The 12,849-nt window shown below is 43.6% G+C and overlaps 1 long non-coding RNA gene across 1 annotated transcript; it reads right to left on the minus strand.

The window, feature by feature from the left end:
* Positions 1-4,062: 4,062 nt before the first annotated feature.
* On the minus strand, positions 4,063-6,814 carry LOC115252481 (uncharacterized). Its single transcript, XR_003890896.1, has 2 exons — positions 6,585-6,814; positions 4,063-5,848 (listed from the first exon to the last, which is right to left on the minus strand). It is a non-coding gene; the product is annotated as an uncharacterized lncRNA (long non-coding RNA).
* Positions 6,815-12,849: the final 6,035 nt, after the last annotated feature.

The raw sequence follows: 12,849 nt of genomic DNA on the forward strand, positions 1-12,849 counted from the left end.
TTTCAGTATTTATATGTAACTATTTATATCTTCTTTAAAGCAGGGATTTACAGTGTTAGTTCACTGTTTAATTTTTGTGGTCCTGTGGGCACGCGGGGGCTGGTGAGTGGCGGGTTTCTTTTTTCGTTTCCTCCTCTTATTATATATGCTGTGATATGTCATGTGTAAAATCGTATGGAAAGTTTAACAACGCTGATTTGATCCAAGTGCACACGGTTCCTTTCATGGTGCACATCTCCTCTACTCCTGTGGTCAAGTACCTCGTAGTTATTAGAGCTTATTTGTTCAAGTGGTGAGGAAATATTAAATATCACAGGTTCTCTGCTGAGACTGGACAATGATTATCAACAGATGTCTGCCAGCTGGGCAACGTGCACCGGAGTGTGTGGCTGTGTGTGTGAGCCTCATTGGACAGATGAAGCAGGAGCATGAAAGCGGAGAGGTTGTGTCATCATGGGGCTGATTGAAGTTTCCCACAACATCTGCACATATAAGGAGAGAAAGTGGGTGAATAAATGAGATGGAAAATTTGGTGAAAGGGAGCCCTGAGTGGCGGCCCATTGTTGGCGGTCCGAGCCCAGTGGACTCTTTTCTCGGTAGAGCTTTCATCAGAGGCATTTTGTTTTAATTCAACTTAATGATAAAGCAGATATTCCAATATCAGAATATCAGAATAAACTCACAAAGAAGAAGTTTGTGAGGAGAAATCAGTACAGGTGCCGAGAAATGACAGGCCTCCATAAAGAAAACATGCATCGGAGATGATTTGTTTTATGAAGTTCTCGACTTCGCGCTCTCCTTTTCCTGCACAGCCTGCAGATCCGCTCAGCCGGTGTGGCTGTTGGGTTGTCTACGTGTAAGGTCAAAGGTCACCCGGGCTCGGAGGAATGAGCGCTGAATGACAGGAAGATCCCCCACACCTTCTCCACACGTTCCACCCCAAACAGTGACCTCTCTTGTCCCCCGTGGGTGTTCGCCCACCGAAAGCATTAGCCACTTAAAAGAAACTCTACACCAAAAGAAGCACATAGCATCATGCGCCAAATTACATTAAAAGGTGACACTGGCCAAGTTGTGTGCTGATCCGTCGCCCCCTCCCTGCCTCCCTCTCGCTCTTCTTCCCCCTCTTTTATCTCGGAGAGTCTCATAAAGCCTGTTAAGCATGGTAATCCTGGATAATCTAATTAGAAAATTGAAAGAGTGACAAATTGTCAACATTGCAGGTTCAGGAAAAAAAGGGGGAGGTGCCAGATTAAAGTGTAAAAAGAAGGGAACTTCTGGACGACAAAAACACTTTTAAAAACAATTTTTATGGCAACTAAAAGACTGGAGTTGAGTTGAAATTTTTCCTCCCAGATGACAGCTTTAAAAAAGCTGCTTTAAAAGATTCCTTTGAGGCTCATAAGATGTTTCTGATCACGATACAGTAGTTAAATATTTCATCTCTTTGTTTTGTTAATACTGAAAAGCCAATAAAACTGACATTTTTGGCTTAGAATTACCTTGAATAGATTGATGGAAATAACATGAGCATGTTTCCTCAGTGGGCACAAAGACTGCTGATTGCTAATTGCTAATACATTAGTCCTGTTGTGAAGCCGCCTATTGCGGTTCACCAGATAGACCATTAGGAGCAGTCCTGGAAATAGTGATTTAAGTGACCATTTCATCATGGTCATCCATCACGGTTTACATGCTAGCTAATGGCCAAAACAAATAGGATCTGCTTCAGATAACAAAGAAAAACAAAACTTAATTCCCCCAAATGTCTGACTTCTGACCGACAACACTCGCCCCTGCACCACATCCCTGTTAGTCTGGGTTCCATTTAACTCTCCTCACTGTCTGTTTCCCTCCGTTCTCGCCTGTAAAGATGCAGCACAAAGCATGCTGTGTTGAACTGCTGCCTGTTCTCAGAGGGCCGACCTTGCTTTCTTAGCTGGAGAACATAAGTGTTGACCCCAGGACAGAACCCTTTCTCCCCTACTGTGAGTGACAGCCCTGCTGGAAATGTGGACACAGGACGTTGTTGCCCCCATTGGGAGTTAAGGGGCATGTTCTCTCCCAACACTGCAGTCTGGGTGGGCCCAATCATGGAGGACATCTTCTGTTGGTGGTACAGTGCATGCAAACATCTCAGATGTGAAGCGGTAGATTGCATTACGAGGGAGGGTCCCAAGGTTCCGTCTGCAGGCTTTGTTTGTGAGAAATAGAACCTGGTGAAGTTTTTAAAATTAGCCCTGCCCGTCCGGTTCCTTGTTTCTTTGCTTTGCAGATTAGGCCCAGTTTGTAAAACAAGAACATTAAATAATCAAGAGTCGATTTTGGCCCATTGAAGAGGAGCCTCACGCTCAACCCCACCAATCCAAAACATCTATGAAACCCAAACTGACTCGTCGAATATCGGCCTTTTAAAACAAGCTGAGTCTCGGGCCAAAATCATTAGTAAAGTAATCCGTCAGTCTAACCCTGACTCGCTGACCCAAACCACAGTGTCAGCCAACACAGACAGAGCTGCTATGTGCTCGGAAGGTAACACAGACTTTATCTGTCGGGAGGAGCTGGAAGATAGCGGAAAATGACAGCAGATGTAGTCTTACGAGGATAAAATCACATTTTTTCACCCATTCATCAAAGAAAGGTATTTTACTGGACTGACCTCTCAGAAACCTCTTAAACCCCGTCTACAGTTTCTCGACTGGACTTTGTGCTGCTGATGAATAAGATGATACGCTAAACCCAGCTTTCTTTGGCAAGAGAAGATCAATACACACCTACCAGATGCCAGTCCCATGATCTATGGCCTGTACTTGTTTTTGTGGAGAACTTTGGTTAAACATCAGTCTTCATCATTTCCCCTTCTCTGTATACATCCACTTTGTTAGCCCTCAAACCTCAGACATCACACATCTACTGAATATAAGTGATTCATCAAGTCAGTCACAGTGATGCATTCACATTCCGGCTTTGACCGCGTGAGACTTCTTTTTATAACTTTAAAGTGAGGTCTCTCACTTTAGTGAAGTGGAGATGTTGTCGGCTGGAATAGCAGAGGAGCAGAATAAGATATCTGAAGGTGGAATTAAGTAGTTATATATCCAGGCCCCAATGAGTTGCATATTTAAAGTGGGAGGAAAAAAACGGTGCTCAGAATCTCGCCAAGTACCAAGCTGTGTGGTGCACAAACAAATAAGGCCAAACAAGTCCAAATAAAGCAAAGTACTTTGGCTCCATTTATACAACTGGGCCTCTTACAGTTGGTCTGGCCTCATGTATTTGACGCCCTTTGATGGGACCAGCGCTGTGGTTCAGGTCGGATCCCGTCAGGCGGGCAGACAGAAGGTAGATACAGTGCACCTGAGCTGCTGAAGCAAGTGGGGAGATGTGCTGGAATGCAGGAAAGACCAGTTCTATTTCCAGTTTTGGGAAGTCACAGAGAGCTGTTTTCTTGCAACGCAGTCGTATTTACCCCCTCAAAAACATCCACAGGAGCTAGAGCACAGCTCCTCTTCAAACAAGCTCTCTGGAAGTGGGAAATAAAGCTTCACCACGCTGATCAGTGAGATCTACAGAGGGCAAGTGCTCCTAAATGGTGCGTTCTGGCTCTCCAGATTCTGGCGAGTCACCTTGTTCCGAGGCCTCTGTTTGCAGATCGGCAGCTTGTCAGCCAGTCGGCCTCTTAAAGGGGCATTTAAAAGCCTGCCTGCAGCAATGCACTCCCTCAATGACCTCTTTATTTGTTAAAATAGATTATTTTAAATAAATTACAGAGCACTTTTACTGAATAAACAGAGACTTTGGGGCTGCGGCCTACGTGACATTCTTACCGCAGCCGCAGAGATCCTAAATGAGTAGTGAGCTGTGTAATCGCCTTTGATTTCACTGATAGGACTCTGATTCTTTGAGTAAACGAGATGGAGAAGTTGATGAATCTGAAAGGCTTAATGGAGGAAAGGGGGGAAAAAAGCTGCTGCCAAGCTGCACTCGTGATGTTTTTCAGGTTTAAACATTAAACACCACCCCAACCTTTGGACAACTTAAAAGCAGGAAGGTCAGAAACTGTTTGTTTTAGCCTTTATTTTGCTCTGATGAGTCAATCCCTACAAAGGTTCAGAGTTGATCCAGATTAGCGAAGCGCTCGAAGCGAGTAGAAAAGTTGTTTAATGTAATTGTGGGCCAGCTCCTCTATTTCTAATTAGCTAATTTCCCATAGCGACACCAGTGTGCAGCCTATGCTGAAAAGTGGGAATCGCTCTCCGTTGCTCTGCTCCAACTCCGTTTGCAGCTAATTTGTTGTGGCAGGGCCTAGTTTAGCCTGGATTACTGTTGCCCTGAAAGAAATCTAGAAATAATAGAATTCTGACAGTCCAAAGCGGAGAAGCCATGAAGAAATTAGGTTTGATTAACCTTATGAGTGCTTGTTCCAATTCTCGCAGGTCTATTTATTTTCGAACATGTGGTCGACATTCCTGCAGGCACATTTCCCGGCATGTCTATTACATCTAATCTATAAGTGGTTCCAAAAAAATAAAAGAAAGGACTGCATGTATGTGCGCACACGTCATGCAGGCAATTTCAAAAATGGACATATGAAATGACAAACTGGAGCACATGTTTTTTTTCTCATGGAAAGCATTGCAGAAGCTAAGTTAGCATGTGCAGAAAGATATACGAGTAAGATTTTAATTAAGCTAAACCTTAATAGAGAAGGGAGGGAAATAAACATCCAATAATGGTTATTGGTTTTGTTGCTTGAGTAGCGAGTTTATGAGACGAGACCACAGACTCACAAACCTGTTTTAGTGGCAACCGTTGGCAAGCACCATTTCCATGGCAACAAGGATGTACTGTAAAAGGATGCCGTTGATGGTTTTTCTCCTGATTTTCAATGTGATTGTTAAGCTTGTATTGATACATTCTTCAAATCAAGCATGTATTAATACAAGCTTTGTTTGTATTACACAAAAAAATCACCTATTTTTAACTTACTGGGCAGATTTGGGTTTTTTTTGTTTTGTTTTTCTTCAGTTACACTGGTCGACTACAACAGCTGAAACAAGTCTACAGCTGACCTTTCCTGAGCCAAATGTGTGATTACCTGTATGATTATGAATAATTAGAGGGAAAACTTAATTCATAAGCTATTAAGTGCTGTATGAATGTGACTCTCAGTGGCTCTTTAAGGCCACTCTGAATGCAGCACACAGAGCCAGCTCAGTTCTCCCTCCCCCTGGCAGCTATAATTGAGCCTAATAGCCACAGCACAGACATAGGGAACCTCTTTGACACCTAGACCAAATTTTCTAATGAAATGATCAAATAAGCATCATCCAGCCGCTGGATATCAAAGCGGCGGGCAGCTGGCATCTCGTCATAGTCTGACATTTGGGCTTTTTTAAGCACTGCCAGGCCTGTTTCCCCTCCTTGTCTGCTGGCCTTGTATTAAGACTAATAATGGGGGAAGGTCCTGGAGTGGAGGAGATGCAGCGGTGACTGAAGGTGACGTTTGCCAGCTGCTGAAGAGGACGATTGGGTTGATTTCATCTGAAGTGGGCTTTGACCAGTTGACATCCTGCAGATGCTCTTTTTTTTTTTCCACATGTCATACGCATAGAAGTAAATCAACAACAGTTGTTGCAATAAAGCACAAGCATAATTTTCCAATAATTCTTCAGATTAACAGTTGACCCCAGACGAATGTCGGCCTTCACTCTTCTTTCATCCCCGTTTAGTTGCTCAGCTTTTACTGGTCACAGTTTGCGTCTCATGAAGCGGTGCACATCCTCGGCAGGAAGGACTGCGTGTCTGCCGACGTGCCGTTGGACCACGCAGAAGACGGCTTGGCGCGCTGTAATTGGAATGAGAAGGGATGAAATCATTGTGTTGGCAGAGCTGCACTGCAACCTTCCAGCGTTAGCGTGTCCGAAGCTTGGGAAATGTGCATCAGCGAAGGTGACACGCCCACTCCGTCTTTGGTCCACTGTGTGTAAATGTGTTTATTAATGAAATTCGGTCAGGTTTTCAGACTTTTCCATGAGATCTAAAGCGTCACTCGTGTTTCTCTTTACAGCAAACTCAACATCAAACACAATCGGCGCTCTTGTCTTGTTGGTTTGGTGCAGAAATGTCGGGTGGGAATGCTCTTCGAAGAGAAATAATACTGAAAAAAATTACGGGAAACAGTCGATACTCTGAAGCCTCTTGAAGAGCTAAAACTTTTGTTCCATTTTCTCATCCTTTGAGAGAATATTTGGGGTTTCGGTGTGTTGGTCAGGCAAACTCTGGATGAAAAAGGCTTCAATGGTTCCTCTTTAACGAGGGTGAATAGACAATGGAAACACTGACCCTGAGGCCGATTTTCCACATTACAAAAAAAGGAATAATTTCTTTCAGTAAATAAAAGTGCGGAAAGTAACAAAATGGCACAAAGACTGATGAGCGGTTGGATTTCAACCTGCACCTCTAGTCTGATTCAGAGTGCTTTAATGAACGTGTTGTGTTTCACCCATAATTAACTGTGATCCTTGTGTGAACTGTGACCTGAATGAAAGCGGTGCACTAGAAAAAGCATTAAAACACGATACCTCACCCCTTTCTTTTCCTCGAGGCTGATCTGCTTTAATTCAGGCCATGTTAAATAAAGCCAAACACTTTCTCAAGGTTCCTCTTCCTAAGTTTGACATCGCCGCCCCAGCAGAAGTGGTTAGACCTTTTCTGGAATCCCCTCCGGAGCTCAGGATGTCGTCAGCCCCCCGCCTGCTTATTTTTCATGCTTCTATTGGGACTGAACACGTGCAGACTTGTGCCCACTTTCCCCCCGCCGGCACTTGTTTGGTTACATTTGACTTTCTGCACGATAAGAACCACATTGGACTTCGGGCAGCGACTGGGAGAGTTGACACTGGCTGAAAGTCCCTCCACAGGGTTCCAGCGTGTAGTCTGCAGAATCTCTGGGAGTCGGCCCCCCCTATAATGTTACCTTTCAAGTGCTTTGTCACAGGGTGAGATCTTCTGGTTTGCCTCTCCTGTTGGCTGACTCTCACAGCTCATGTGTTGTTTTAAGAGCCTTATTTTAACAAATGTGAGCGTGTGGGGAATGTTTCCACTTTGTTTATGGAATATTTTCTGACACCTACTTACACCGTTATCGTCCTCGTGCTCGTAAAGCCTCTAAATGATGCTGCTGACAGTGCCAGCTTCAACGCGTTGACCCACGGTTATGAAGACAGAATGACCCTCTTAAACTCTGCAGCAGCATCTTTTTAAAGGACAAACCTTTTTTTATACGTTGTTTTCCTCCACAGTCACAATCTACAGCTGTTTCCTGGTATCTGCAGCCAAATGTTTTCCATTATTAGAGAGAATATTTTCAGCCTAATAACACAGGAAATCCATACATTACACAGGAAATCCATACATTATTTTCAGCATAGCCTCTTTGAACTAATGAAATACTTGAATGGAAAACTGTTTTCATGTGCAGGAGTATTACCTTTCAGCTTCAGCTAGTGTGCACTTCTGAAGCTGTGGTGCATTTGAACATGCATGTTAGCTGGAGGAAACATGTCTTTAAATGCAAACAGCACATATTAACAACCAAATATATATATATATATATGTTTTATCTCACACAAAGCAAATGTCTGACAATATTATTGCATAGAATCAACCAGATCATTTGCAGCGCAGAACCAGGTGTGTGAGGTCAAATGTTACTTTTTTCTCTAGTTACGTCTCAAGTTACTTGTACTTTAAATCCCACTGAAGCTTAAATATTGCACTCTTTGCAATATTGCAAAATAAAACATACATATAATCTGGAACACATTAATGTGATGTGTATATATATATATATAAATACTGAGTAAAATCAGTTGGTGAGTCTGATTAAAGTCAACTTTAAAGTAATTTGCCCCTAAATTTCAGAAAACATTTTTTCAAACTATAAAATAACATTACTTTTTGAGTGAAGTTTGGACACTTCGGTCTCAAGAAGTAAAAAAATAAATAAATAAAAATTAAAAACACAAAATGTGAAGTTTTATAAACCTGGGAAACTATATTTAATAACTAGGCCGATTTTAAACGAATTATTAATATTTGAAGCGTCCAGGTGGATTAGAAGTCCTATTTTGTTTGTCCAGGAAGGCATAAATTCCACATGGAGGCAACAAAAGGCTGCCTCTGTCCTGCTTTATCACAGTCATGTGTCCCAGCTCGTGTTCTCGGATAGTTGTCTTATACTTCTGTGTTTGGATAAGGCCTCCTCCCTAACACCCCCTGATTTGCCAAAGGCTCTGCACAATTAGGAGTTCAAACTGTTCTCTAACAGGTAGGGATTTCTCCAGCCCTTCACCCAGACCGCACCGCTGACTCCTGCTGCCCGAGGGTGTCAGTTTGTCATTTTAGGGGCAGCGGACAGGTAACCTCAAAGGGCAGCGAAATAACTCTAATTCTCTGTTTGACATTGACAGAAGTCCCCTCTCCTCACCATCTGGCACAGCTGCCGGCAGAGGACGTGGGCTGTGACCTGGTTGTCAAGGACACAGATGGAAATTAAGAAAAGTGGACTTGTTTCAAACAATTATAGAAATTACTTTAATATCTTAAAACAAAAAGATGGAGAAATATATTTATTTGAGATGTTGACTGTCAGATTGAATTTCCACTCCCGTGTGTGTTTGTGTGTGTGTGTGTGTGTGTGTGTGTGTGTGTGTGTGTGTGTGTGCCTGTTTGCCTGACAGATTAAGGACGAAGAGATTGTCGGCCAGGTGTGTTTTCTATTGGACCTAATCTTTCTGTTTGGTCCTACTTTTTGAAAATCAAGTAAGCACCTGCCTGGGTCTTAAGGAAGAGCGGGTCGCGACCCCGGGCCTCCAACGCTGAAATGGACACCAGCTAATAAGAGACCCGTCTGTTAAATTGTAATTGAATGTTACACGGCACTCTGAACTCAGAATGGTCTCTATTTTTCCCGTAAGCGTGCGGGACTTAGGCAGACGCTCCAATGACAGCCTAATTTCATCAGTGAGGAGCAGCGGCGAGTGTTTTTGTTCCAGCCTCTGCCCCCAAAATACGGCCCTTATTAATGATAATTGGTGAAAAGGTGACACATGTCTGACTTTTGTTTATCTTCCATTTTCGGTAATTCGAAGCACACTTTTTAAACACAAGGATAAAATTGAAATTGGAAAAACTACCAGCACAATGCCTTTTTTTTCTAAACCGGTAACTGGTGCTCAAATGGCAGAGTTTCTAAAATATATATTTTTAGTGGCAAATGGCACACGAAGCTACATATTCAAAATGCTCATCATTGGAGAAAACACATGAGAACAGAACTTTCCTGCAACAAAAGCAGTTGATTTTTAAATGTTGAGCGATCTTTTATTGAAAGGAATGAAGAGTGAAGGCTGTTTTCTGTGTTCTTACTTGATACTTTTGGTGTGTTTGCATGTTTAACAGTGCACGCCCTTCAGGTCAGTGCAGCAGCCGTGTCCTTTCACTGTGACCTTGAAATTGTACCTGGATGCTTCCCTACATGTTTTCTTGCCTCGCCATGTGGCGCTAACACCTCTATCATTGGTATTGCTGGTTTCCCAAATGACCATGAGTCCCTGCACCATCACAGATGCTACAATTTTAGACTACGTGAAGATGAGTTAGAAAACGCAGCACGGTTACATTAGCGCGGGCGGTTCTGACTCATCTCTGGGTTGTGGAGTTTGATCTGTTCCTCCTGGATCCAGTGAGGAACGTCTTCGCAGATAATGGTTTTTGGTTCTCTGGTTCTCACCACAGGATCAGGTCTGTTTTCAATAGCGTGCCATCTGATCTGATCCAATACATCTTCATCTGTTGGTTCCGTTCCCTTCTTTCGGATTCTGCGAATCGCGTGAATCGGACTGTTGATGATGAATTCCGTGCTGTTTCACGTTGGGAAACATTGTTTTATTTTTGGCATTTGCATCTTTACGTCGGGCTGATTCATCTGGAATGCTCTCCTATGCCGTTATTTTACTAACCTGTGGCCAGTTCACCTCAATAACCATGAGATGATCCACCAGCTGGTTTCTTTTACGTTTCACAACTTTCACAGTCTTTTGTCACCACTTTCCCACGGCTCTTTACACGCGTTGGCTGCGAATTCCAACGGGCGTCCAGCTTTTAAAAGAGAAAAAACTGTTCCAGCATTTGTTATTTCGTCTTTGTGCTATTTTCATCTAATTATGGGGTTGTAAATATCAAAATATCAGATTTGCAACCTCATCACATCCTGTTTCTGTTTGAAATCTTGAGTTTTTGGACAATGAGAAGGACGAGCTGTGTTTACAGAGGGGCAGCAGCAGAGGGAGTAAAACACTGTCTGCAGGGAATTGTGCATGTGCGTGTGTGAGAGAGATGAGATGTCCACGGACCAGCAGCGTCACTCTTTTCAACAGTCCATTTGGAGTCAATGTGTGCGTCTCTTCCCATCACGGATCGCGATCTTCTGAAACGTTACTTCTGCTCTTGTCGGCACTGACTGGGGGGAAAAGAAAAAAGCCTTTTAACCTGATTTCAAAGCCAAAACCACTCAAAAGAAGAAGAAAAGGGAAAATACTGTGACGCAGACTGCAAAAGGCCCCGTAATTGATCCACAGGACCCCAGAGGGCACGACTCCTGTCAGATCAGCCACGCTGAAGAACTGCCAGAGCCACACACTGCAGGGAATAACGGCTAATTAGCCCCGTTTAAACATTTCCTGGTTTGAAGAACTTAAAGAGCAGAGGCCACAATCAAGCAAACAATAGCTGCTGACTGCAAAGCTCCGACGCTGGATCGGCCGGTTGGTAACATTTAAGGAAACATGAGCAGCAGATCAGAAACCGAACCAGATGACCCGCAGATCACCTGCGCACCATCAAGAAATCCCTGAAGAGCTCCAAAAAAGACCTCCTGAATCTGTGACAGTTTATGCCCGTGTAGTGGGGAGCTGCACAATATCGGACAGGCTTCGGGGTTTTCAAGCTGAGTCAGCAATGCTTGAACTTCAGTCCTGTGAAAAATAGAAGGAAACTTTGACGTTTTTGCTCAAAAATTGGCTTAGAAGATTAACAAAGAGGACAGAATATTGTTATAAGCATGAAATAAATATAAGAAATGTAAAAAAATATTAGCCTTTCTGTGAAGGTTGTTGTGGTAGATCACTGTATTTATATTCAAATCCACTCACCAAACATTGTTTATCAGAGATCTTTGTGAGTTACTGTGCAGGTGCACGCTGTCAGCCGGCTGCGTTGAAGTCCTAAAATAATTACCCATATAAAACTGTTTGCACATATCATTTGAACTGCATGTAGACAGAAGACTTTTTAACGTGGAGAGACCCAACCGACTGGTTTTCTCATTCAGCGTGTCATCAATCATGTGTATAAATCCGCTTTATGTTTCTCAGCAGCTTCTCTTTCACGTTCTGCGGCTCGGCTTTATTCCGCTGCTGGTCGTGCTGGCGGTCGGAGCGTCCAGGCCGCTCCGGGTCAGACCGAAGTGTTACCTTCTCACTTCAGCAGTGTGTGTTTCCATGCCGTCCCTGCAGGACAATAGACACGCTGAACAGGCATCAATAAATAATAGACAGCTGCACAGAGCGCTGAAGAGGACCCCCCCTCCTCATCTGTCACAGATCATCATTAGTGTTGTCTCGCCTTGTCCCTCGGCTTAGGGAGACACACACCGCCGGAGCAAATAAGCCTTTTCATCAGCAAGGGCCAGTTTGTGGTTATCACCATCCCAGAATAGGAGGCCGTGTGACCAGCAGCACGCTGTGGTAACCTGCATTCTAATTAAATTGGTCCCAGACTGTTTGCTCAGATGATCGCGTGTCACTGAGACACATTTACGCGATCACACACACACACACACATTTAATCTCTCACATGGAGGTTATTATTTTAAGACCTTCAGAGTAACCATGCTTCTAACAACATTACAGAGCACTTAAATGTATTATTATTATTATTATTATTATTATTATTAGCGTTGTTGATTGGAAAAAAAATATTCATCTGTTTTATTGGATGGCAGAAAATATGCTTGAAACGTTAAAAGATAATTTTGACCTTTACAGTATTGTGTTGTTTAAATGCTTTTTTTAAATAGCAGTGCACAGTTCACGTTGTGTATTCTACACATGAACTAAATTGGAGTTTTAGGGATTCAGGCCTGAGACCTCCCCACATATCCGGTATGTCCCCTCTGTTCTCCATCCTGTTTGGGTAATCTTGTACTAAAAGCAGCTGCTTTGTGTTCCCACCTGGCCACAGGTTAGCAGGTAAGCATGTAACAAGCCCTACATTGGTTTGTCTGCTCCACTTAACACCTGACATACCTCCTCAGTTGTTGACCTTTGACCCCTGACCCCAGGCTGACAACTGGGGAGAAGTCTCGGGGATGCTTTCCTTTCTTTCTCTGCCGTGCAGCCCTTTTCTTCTCGCTGAGTGCTGCAGACTGAGACGAGGTGAAAGGTATCCAGGCGGGGAGGGGGAGGTCCTGCAGGTGTTCATGCCTCCACACCTCTCAAGTTCAAAAGCCATTGAACCCTTAGCAACCAGGTAGCAGTCAAACAAAGCGTCACCCACCCCCACCCCGAGGCGACAACGTCCTCGGTTTTACTGTCAGCGCGCTCGGTGTTAACCCACCGTCCTCAGTGTCCTCCTCACTCCCCCGACAAATAAAATACACCCATTTTCTGCCAGTGTGATGTCATAAATTATACAACCTGCAAACTCACTTAACTGAAAACCTGTTAAATAACGGCTGAACTCCTCCACCTTCCCAAACATGTTCAATATTCCCGTAGACCTGCA

This window comes from Takifugu rubripes, chromosome 14, assembly GCF_901000725.2.
Source record: "Takifugu rubripes chromosome 14, fTakRub1.2, whole genome shotgun sequence".
NCBI lineage: Eukaryota > Metazoa > Chordata > Actinopteri > Tetraodontiformes > Tetraodontidae > Takifugu > Takifugu rubripes.